This window comes from Heloderma suspectum, chromosome 6, assembly GCF_057233095.1.
Source record: "Heloderma suspectum isolate Gila_16-S chromosome 6, 16-S_ref, whole genome shotgun sequence".
NCBI classification, from domain to species: Eukaryota; Metazoa; Chordata; class Lepidosauria; order Squamata; family Helodermatidae; genus Heloderma; species Heloderma suspectum.
The window spans coordinates 109,752,497-109,762,888 of NC_139463.1; positions in this window are offsets into that span (position 1 = coordinate 109,752,497).

The following is a 10,392-nucleotide window of genomic DNA, read 5'->3' on the forward strand; positions in this document are numbered from 1 at the left end:
AGGCAGGAAGTCAATCAGTGCAGCTTTCTTGAACAGAGGCCTTGTGATAATGTCCAGTCTGTGCCTTTTTGGCAGCTCTAAAAGAGAGTCGCTTTATCACTTCAGGCACTGGGAGCCAGTCATAGAAACTCTTGCTCAAACTCAATGAGCGAGACCCCTCTTGATGTGACCCGCCTGACAACACTAAGGCCCCCCTCCCCGCCGCCAACTGCAGCAGTATTCCAAACGGGGTTGAAGCTTGGTGGGGTACATGATCTTTATATAGGATCCCGACGGGTGCTGCTCTCAGCATCCAGTTCTGCACGTGCACAGGTTGCTCATGAAACTGGCAGGAGCATAATCCACAGCGCAGTAACTAATACAGTCCTCGTGCTTCCAAACAGAGGAATGTAAGTCAGAACAGTGGTGTGCTGTAGGGATGTACGAATCCCCTTACCTGCCATCCGTGGGGGTCCGGCGGGGCGGTGATCCATTCCTCCCCCCGGAATCCTCGATGGGAGGAGGTGATCTGTTCCTGCCCCCCGGAATCCATCCAGGCCAGCTCCACTTTGAACCTGCAGAACAGACCACTCACCTCCGCCTCGGATCCATCCGGGTTGGATCCCTGTCCACGTCGAATCTGCGGAGCCGGCCGTCAGCTCCACAGGGCTGGAGAAAGTCGATACAGCCGGCACCCATTGCTGTGCCGTAACTCTGTGTAAGTCAGTCCCCCGGACGCAAATGGCGTAGTGGGTGCCATTTGCGTCCGTAAAGCTGGTCGATTAGCCTAAATGCAGCCATTTACAGCTGCATTTTGGCTAATGGACCAGCTTTACGGTCGCAAATGGTGCCCACTATGCCATTTGTGTCCAGGGGATTGACTTTCGCAGAGATACGGCACAGCAATGGCTGCCGGCCGTATCGACTTTCTTCAGCCCTGTGGAGCTGACGGCCGGCTCCGCAGGTTCTACGTGGACAGGGATCCAACCTGGATGGATCCCACGGCGTGGCGGAGGTGAGTGGTCTGTTCTGACACGGACTCCGGGGGGGGGGGGACGGATTCTTTAGAATCTAGCCTCATTGGAGTCCATGGCGGAATTCTCCGCCATCCCTAGTGTGCTGAGGCAAACGACTGTTGTGTTTCTAACTCAATTTCACGTGGGCGCTGTTGGAGAGCCAAGATCATCCTGCCTGTTGTATTTCCAATTGTGAGTGGGAAAGACATTGTTTGGCAATTCTTCAGGATCCTGACAGCTTCTCTTTACATGGCTTCGAACTGTTCTCTGACACTCAAGAATGGCAATCTGTTACTTCTAGTGAAATTATTGATTTGTGGGCAATTATGGGCTTGAGAAAGCCCGATTTCTTGTTGTTCAAAGACTAATAGACTTAGATCTATGGTATCTGAGGACTGTTGCAAATAAAACCTGCCCTCCACTACTCTATACTAAATAGAATAATTTCAATAATTACACAATCACTGCAGCCCCATATCTGTCTACATTAACTATTCCAAAGTATAGAAGAGCATTTACTCTTGCCCGTTCGAATGTGCTGCCATTGGCACTATTAAATGGATGATGTGGTAAAATCCTGGTTAGTGAACAGATACGTTTCTGTGGTGCTGGAGTAACAGAATCTGTTGAACATGTTCTCTTACGTTGTGACCTCGACAGGGAAAGCAAAGTAAAGCTAATATTCCCCACTATTAACAGCCTTCCCAGGAAGTAGCTCCACCACCTTGGTATCCATTTATAGAATCATAGAATCATAGAATAGTAGGGTTGGAAGGGGCCTACAAGGCCATCGAGTCCAACCCCCTGCTCAATGCAGGAATCCAAGTCAGAGCATCCCTGACAAATGGCTGTCCAGCCTCGTCTTGAAGGCCTCCAGTGTGGGAGAGCCCACCACCTCCCCAGGTAATTGGTTCCATTGCCGTATTGCTCTGACACTCAGGAAGTTTTTCCTGATGTTCAGTCGGAATCTGGCTTCCTGTAACTTGAGCCCATTATTCCGTGTCCTGCACTCTGGGATAATCAAGAAGAGATCCTGGCCTTCTTCTCTGTGACAACCTTTCAAGTACTTGAAGAGCGCTATCATATCTCCCCTCAGTCTTCTCTTCTCAAGGCTAAACATGCCCAGTTCTTTCAGTCTCTCTTCATAGGGCTTTGTTTCCAGTCCCCTGATCATCTTTGTTGCCCTCCTTTGAACCCTCTCCAGCTTGTCTGCATCCTTCTTAAAGTGTGGTGCCCAGAACTGGACACAGTACTCCAGATGAGGCCTAACCAGTGCTGAGTAGAGGGGAACTAGTACTTCCCGGGATTTGGAAGCGATGCTTCTATGAATGCAGCCCAAAATAGCATTTGCCTTTTTTGCAGCCACATCACATTGTTGGCTCATATTCAGCTTGTGATCGACGACAATTCCAAGATCCTTCTCGCTCGTAGTGTGGTTGAGCCACGTATCCCCCATCTTGTAACTGTGCATTTGGTTTCTTTTTCCTAGGTGCAGAACTTGGCATTTGTCCCTATTAAATGCCATTCTGTTGTTTTCTGCCCAGCACTCCAGTCTATCCAGATCACTTTGAATTTTGTTTCTGTCTTCCAAAGTATTAGCTATCCCTCCCAATTTGGTGTCATCTGCAAATTTGATCAGCATTCCCTGCACCTCCTCCTCCAAGTCATTAATAAAAATATTGAAGAGCACTGGGCCCAGGACTGAGCCCTGCGGTACCCCACTCGTTACCTCTCCCCAGCTTGAGAAGGTCCCATTGATAAGCACTCTTTGAGTCCGATTCTGTAGCCAACTGTGGATCCACATGATCGTTGTTTCATCTAGCCCACTTCGAGCTAGTTTGCTCATCAGGATATCATGGGGCACTTTGTCGAAAGCTTTGCTGAAGTCGAGGTATATGATGTCTACAGCATTCCCACGGTCTACAAGGGAGGTGACTTGATCAAAAAATGAGATCAGATTTGTCTGGCAGGACTTGTTTTTGACAAATCCATGTTGGCTTCGAGTAATCACTGCATTGTTGTCAAGGTGCTTCCAGATGGATTGCTTTATGATCTGCTCCAGAATTTTCCCAGGGATTGATGTCAGACTGACTGGTCTGTAGTTCCCAGGTTCCTCCTTTTTACCCTTTTTGAAGATAGGGACAACGTTAGCCCTCCTCCAGTCATCTGGCACTTCCCCGGTCCTCCATGATTTCTCAAAGAGAATAGACAGCGGTTCTGAGAGCTCTTCTGCCAGTTCCTTTATGACTCTAGGATGCAGTTCATCTGGCCCTGGAGATTTGAACTCATTCAAAGTAATGAGGTGTTCCTTGACCATATGCCTGTCGATCTCAAGCTGCAATCCTGCCCCTTCAGCCTGTACTTCGCCTTTGCCAGGGGGGTCATAGACCCTCTTTTGGGAGAAGACTGAGCCAAAGTAGGAATTGAGCACCTCTGCCTTTTCTTTGTCATCTGTTATCATTTTGCCATCCTTATTTAATAGCTGAACAACCATTTCTTTCCTCTGCCTTTTACTATGCACGTAGCTGAAGAAAGCCTTTTTGTTGTTTTTAGCATCCCTCGCTAACCTCACCTCGTTCTCCGCTTTAGCCTTCCTGACGCCATCCCTGCAATTCTGTGCTACCTGCCTGTACTCTTCCTTTGTTACTTGGCCTTCTTTCCACTTCCTATATGTGTCCTTTTTTGTTTTCAGGTCATCCCTAAGCTTTTTGTGAAGCCACATTGGCTTCTTCTGTTGTCTTCCACCTTTTCTTCTTGTTGGAATTGTTTCTGATTGTGCCTTGAGAATTTCCTTTTTTAAAAGTTCCCACCCATCTTGGACTCCTTTTCTCGCTAGCATTTGTTTAAGGGATGCGTCTTCTTGGGTCAGTGGAAGGGTTGCCAGGATTTTAATTATTTCAGTGCTAACTAGGAAAAGAAAATGATGTTGTTTCCTTGAAAGAAGGAACCTCATAAATTGCATTTTGCTACTGTGCTAGTTTTAACTGTGTTTTCGATGTTTTATACTGATTCTGCTGGTCTGTAATAAATGAATTCATTCATTCTTACCCAATTTCAAAAATGTATTTTTCCCCAATGGTGGTTTCAAAATATCTCTTCTGAGCTGCAGTGAGCTTAGTCAGGTTGTTGACTGACTAAAGGGCAAGGGCTTGTTCCCTGACTCCCCATAGGAAAGGGCTAGATCTAATGGACTTTAATAAGAGGGTATATTCTGAATGAACATTAGGAATAGCCTCTTGACAGTGAGAGCAGTTTCGCAATGGAACCAAATACTTGGGGTTGTGAGGTTTCCCTTGCTGGATGTCTTCAAGGGGGTGGGGGCAGCCACCTGTTCAGGATGCTCTCACTCTGGATTTTCTGGATCATACCAGGGATTGAACTAGTTACCCTGGAAAACCCTTTCCAGCTCCATGATTCTGCAGTGGGGTAACTCTTCTAAATTTTGAACAATTGCTGTTGGTTCACAATTGCATATGATTTGTTCGATCTCTCCTCACAAACCTGACTACTGTGCACTTGATGATGAGTTGCTGAGTACTCTATGTAAACAGACTCCAATGAAAAGCAGTATGTCAGAAGTCATGTCTGTGCTCTATCATGTTAGATCATTCAAATAGGCAAATCATCGTTTGTTACTGTTACTAATTGATATGCATCCATGTGTGCACACAAGTCCTCAGTCTGAAGCAACACTGGAGTGCTTTGTACTAGCATTCTTTTAAGCAGGTCAGAAAACTGCAAAAAGGCCCACCCCAGTCCCTTGAACCAACAAAGTGCTACTTAGTATGCCTTAGAGGAGGAGTGTGGACGCATCATAAAGTTGTGTACAGACAGTTCACCATATATAATGGATACAAATTCACCAAGGATAACATCATCTGTGGATCTAGGGAAATGGTGTTGAGCTTTTGCCTGCTGGCCGCACCGGGGGTTCAAAGCCTTGCTTAACGTCTGAGTCAGCAGAAGGAATAGCAGTAAGAAAATCACCCTGAATGCCAGCAGATTTTGTCCCCACTCTCCGATATTCACCTGCATTGTCACCTACACAACTGGCAGTCTGCTTGTGAGCTGAATCTCTCTTGACATCCCTCAAAGACTAAACAGTCTTTACCAAGACAAAGACTCCAAGACAAAGACTCCATTTAGAATTTGTCTAAAGAATGAAATATCAAATCTCCATTTCAAATAGCCCTACCAGCCTCAGGATCACCTCCTCAATGCCTGTGGCTCAATAGTAGACTTGCAGTGCAATCCAGTGCACATCTGTGCAGAAGGAAGTCCCACTGAGTTCAATGGGGCTTATTTCAAGTACGTGTGCGTAGGGTTTCAGCCTCAAAGAACGTGTCTTTATAGTCTGAGGGTACAAGCTGTTGTGCTGATTGTCTTATTAGTCCTCTCAGTAGCTTCTGGCTAATCGTGGCAGAAATTTCAGAAGCAGAAATCAAGTATAGTGTTTTGGCTAATGACAGGGTATATAATGTCCCTTCCCGCAGCTCTCAAGTCCTTGCACAACCAGAGGAAGCCAGAGAAAACACGGCTATGTGATTTGTGATCCTACCATAAAAAAAGCCTGCTCTTCATTTGGGACAGTGACAGCGTTCAACAATTTACTCCCTTGGGAACATGGTGCGTGTCCCGCACTGGGTCTAACTTTCTGGGAGGGAAGAAAGTGGAGAAAGTACAATGAGGCCATGGATGACCAGTTGAGAACTGTAGCCAGTGTGGCTAGCCAGACCGCATCAGACCAGATAACACTGATATATTTATTGATACTCCATGACGACCATGTTTTTTATTTTTAACCATGCACTGGAATTACACTATGTCACAGTGGACCACCATTCAGGGAGGCTTTGTTGGGAAGACACAGTCGCCATGCTTCTATGTGGAGTGCCTCTCCCCCCACACTGCCATCTGAGGCAGATAATATCTGCCCAGTAACAGCTGCATTAAGATTCTAGACTTTTCAGTTGTTATCTATGACTGTCTCAGAAAGCACTATTCCATAGGTAGACACACACACCCTTAATAGGGTTCAAAATGAATCAAGAAGTCCCTTTTGCACACAAGTGTTCATTCTACACTGTGACTGTGACGTCACTCATTGGCTAAACAAACTGAATGGTGGCAGCAGGCATATTTAGTTTTCACAAAACGTTTGGACCAAATTGTGCCTGAATTATATAGAGAGGGGTTTCTACAATGGGTACATACTTCATTATTACTCTTAGTTGAAAACTGTGAATTTGTGATAGCTAATGGATGCCCTGAAATTGTGGTCCAGGAGCTACAGCACCCTAAGCCCCATTGTTAATCCAGCTATGCACCTTCCCCTCTACAGGTATTGCCTGATGCTTCATGGAGAACCCGGATGGACAAAGCTGGGACAGATTAACTCCTTGAGTCCCGTCAAACCATATTTCCATGGTATAAGCTAGTTCAGCAAGTTCATGCAGAACCAAGTCCATGATGACTGTTGTTTTCCCATTACCTGATTTAGCAAAGAAAAGCAGTACTCGATGGGAGACTCGTACTAAGGCCACTCATGCTCTCTGAATTAAGAGAGAGACGTGGAGCAACCTACACCCTATGGTCTTGCCTTCCCCTATGACAAAATGGCTGCCTCCTCCTGCCATATCCGCTTCTCCCATTACAGTGGCTGCTCCCTGCTTCCCTACCTCCTTTTCAAAGCACATCTATAGGCAATAAGCCCACAATTCTATCAGCTGATATGAAGTACAATACAGACAGGCTGTCTTCACATTATCAACTGACAGAGAACATCTCATCTCCTTCTCCTTCTCCTCCTCCTCCTCCTTCTTCTTTGAATAGTAGTAGGGTTGGGAGGGTCCTACAAGACCATCGAATCCAACCCTCTGCTCAATGCAGGAATCCAAGTCAGAGCATCCCTCACAGATGGCTGTCCAGCCTCGTCTTGAATGCCTCCAGTGAGGGAGAGCCCACTATCTCCCTAGGTAATTGGTTCCATTGGCATATTGCTCTAACACTCAGGAAGCTTTTCCTGATGTTCAGCCGGAATCCAGCTTCCTATAATTTGAGCCCATTCTTCCGTGTCCTGCACTCTGGGATGATGGAGAAGAGATCCTGGCCTTCCTCTCTGTGACAACCTTTCAAGGACTTGAAGAGCGCTATCATCTCTCCCCTCAGTCTTCTCTTCTCAAGGCTAAACATGCCCAGTTCTTTCAGTCTCTCCTCATAGGGCTTTGTTTCCAGTCCCCTGATCATCCGTGTTGCCCTCCTCTGAACCCTCTCCAACTTCTCTGCATCCTTCTTCAAGTGCGGTTCCCAGAACTGGACACAGCACTCCAGATGAGGCCTAACCAGTGCTGAGGAGAGGGGAACTAGTACTTCCTGGGATTTGGAAGCTATGCTTCTATTAATGCAGCCCAAAATAGCATTGGCCTTTTTGCAGCCACATCACATTGTTGGCTCATATTCAGCTTGTGATCAACAGCAACTCCAAGATCCTTCTTGCTTGTAGTGTTGTTGAGCCAAGTCTCCCCCATCTTGTAACTGTGCCTTTGGTTTCTTTTTCCTAGGTGCAGAACTTGGCATTCATCCCTATTACATTTCATTCTGTTGTTTTCTGCCCAGCGCTCCAACCTATCAAGATCACTTTGATTTTTGTTTGTATCTTCCAAGGTATTAGCTATCCCACCCAATTTTGTGTCTTCTGCAAATTTGATCAGCATTCCCTGCACCCCCTCCTCCAAGTCATGAATACAAATGGTAAAGGGAACTGGGCCCAGGACTGAGCCCTGCAGTACCCCGCTCATTACTTCTCCCCAGTTTGAGAAGATCCCTTTGATAAGCACTCTTTGAATCTGTTTCTGTAGCCAACTGTGGATCCACCTGATCATTGTTTCCTCTAGCCCACTTTGAGCTAGTTTGCTTATCAGGCTATCATGGGGCACTTTGTTGAAAGCTATGCTGACGTCAAGGTATATTACTGTCAGGGTGGACACTGAGCCCATAGAATCCCAGAGTAGTTCTGATTCTGAAGAAGAGCAGTCGCTCCTAGGAGAGGAGCGCGCTCCCCTTTCCCAGGGCCCACAGCTGACGGAGATTCCTCCCACCAGCATTCCTAGATTAGAAAGCAGTCCAGGGAGTGACCGAGCAGAGATAGCAGACTTGGTGGATGCGCGACTCAGAGGCAGAGAGCGGCGCCAGATGGAGGGCGCGGAAAGGAGGCGCAGTGCCCGGTTGGCGCGCAAACAACGGCTGCGCCCCGAGGATCCAAGGGACAAGGGGAGGGACTCTCCCTAGTCCTTAAATTCTGGGGTCTGCCAGTAATTCCCTTTCAAATGGGGACCAACTGTTTCAACTTAGGGCATAGGTACTCTGCTGCTCAGATCTAGTTGCTACCTGTAGAGTTGTTAAGTTGTAAAAGAAGAATAAAGCTTTGAAAGGAATCCCTTTGTCTGTGTCTGGACTTGGCTACTGGATTAGACTGAGAGAGGCCTCCAAGGAGCCCTTGACAATTATGTCCACAGCATTCCCACAGTCCACAGGGAGGTTACTTTATCAAACAGCGAGATCAGATTCATCTGGCAGGATTTGTTCTTGACAAATCCATGTTGGCTTTATGTAATCACGGCATTGTTTTCAAGGTGCTTACAGATGGATTGCTGTATAATCTGCTCCAGAATTTTTACAGAAATTGATGTCAGACTGACCAGTCTGTAGTTCCCAGGTTCCTACTTTTTGTCTGTTTAGAAGATCGGGACAACATTAGCCCTCCTCCAGTCATCTGGCACTTCACCCGTCCTCCCTGATTTCTCAAAGAGAATAGACAGTGGTTCTGAGAGTTCTTCTGCCAGTTCCTTTATTACTCTAGGGTGCAGATCATCTGGCCCAGGAGATTTGAACTCATTCAAAATAATTAGGTGTTCCTTGACCATATGCCTATCGATCTCAAGCTGAAATCCTGCCCCTTCAACCTGTACTTCGCCTTTGCCAGGGGGCTCATCGATAGGGATGGGCAGATTCCCTACCTGCTGCTCTGGGGGGGGGGAATCTGCCCACGGGGGGAGGCAATCTCCTTGGAATCCTCTTTGGCTGGCTCCACTCCGTGGCGATTCTGCGGAGCCGCTGGCTGGCTTTGTCGCACCAGCGATACGGCCGCCATTGCCCTGCCGTTTGGCTGGCTGAGGACTCTCTCCAGACGCAAATGGCATGTGCTAGGTCACTTGCATATGTGTCTTTTTCCATGATAAGCTAGGCTATCGCATGAAAAATCACAGACGCAAATGGCATAGCGGATGCCATTTATGGCTGTAAAGGCTTTAGTTTAAGCTAAATGCAGCCATTTAAATTTAGTTTAAGCTAAATGCAGCCCCCACGGAGTGCAAAATGCAATAGCAGGTATGTCAGAAATGCAGGGGACATCAGTTAAGATTAGAGATGGACAAATCAGTCTTTTTCAGGTCTGTGACAGTTTTGCATCTATTAAATTATGAATCCATAAATTCTAATATCTGCCTTTATCTTTTACACAATTTCCTGAAACATAAGCATTTTGTTTGCAGCTTGCCCTAATATGTACACTTTATACACAATTTCCCTAATACATGTATTTTTGTGTACACTGTCGGAGCTGAGAAATGCATCACAAAAGCTGAAAGAGAATTGTGTTCCAATGCACACATCAGTCTGGGAAATGTGGAACAGATCAGTTCACTTAATGCAAACCAAGCAAAATCTTCCGCCCATTCCCAGTAAAGAACCTTGCCAGGGGCCTTGGATTTTCATGCCAAGTAGGAGAGCGAATGGATACCTCACATACACTTTGGACAGGGGTGGGCAACTTCTAGCCCTCCATACGTTTTGGCCTAAAACTCCCATGATCCCTCACCTTTGGTCATACTAGCTAGGGCTGATGGGAATTGTAGGCCAAAAGGTCTGGAGGGCCATAAGTTAGCCACCTCTGTTCTAGGGTGTAAAATATGTTTGATGGTCAGGTATGGGAGAGAGGAGAGATTCCCATGCTAAAACCACTTTTAATTCCCAAGTTAGTGGCCTAGATTATTAGTCTGTTCTCATGCATGTCCCACTGAGATCATTCTCAGTTCCTCAGAGGGGATGCCCTCTTGGCCTTCTTTGGTACCTCTAGTAGCATCCTGGAGAACATGATGGAGAAAGCTGTTGTGTTCAGAGATAGTAGCTTCAAAGGTTTGGGGTTGCTCATAACCAAGACTGACGGAGGAAGGAAGGGTCAGTGTGTTCAGCTGCATGTGGTGGTCAGCAATGAGTGTTGTCATGTCCTAGGGATGGGAGAACCACCAATGTTCGAGCTCACCTATATTCTCCGGAAATCACATTCAAGTTTGTTTTGGCTCACTCTTGTTGTCATCTTCAACCTATTTTTCAGCGTATT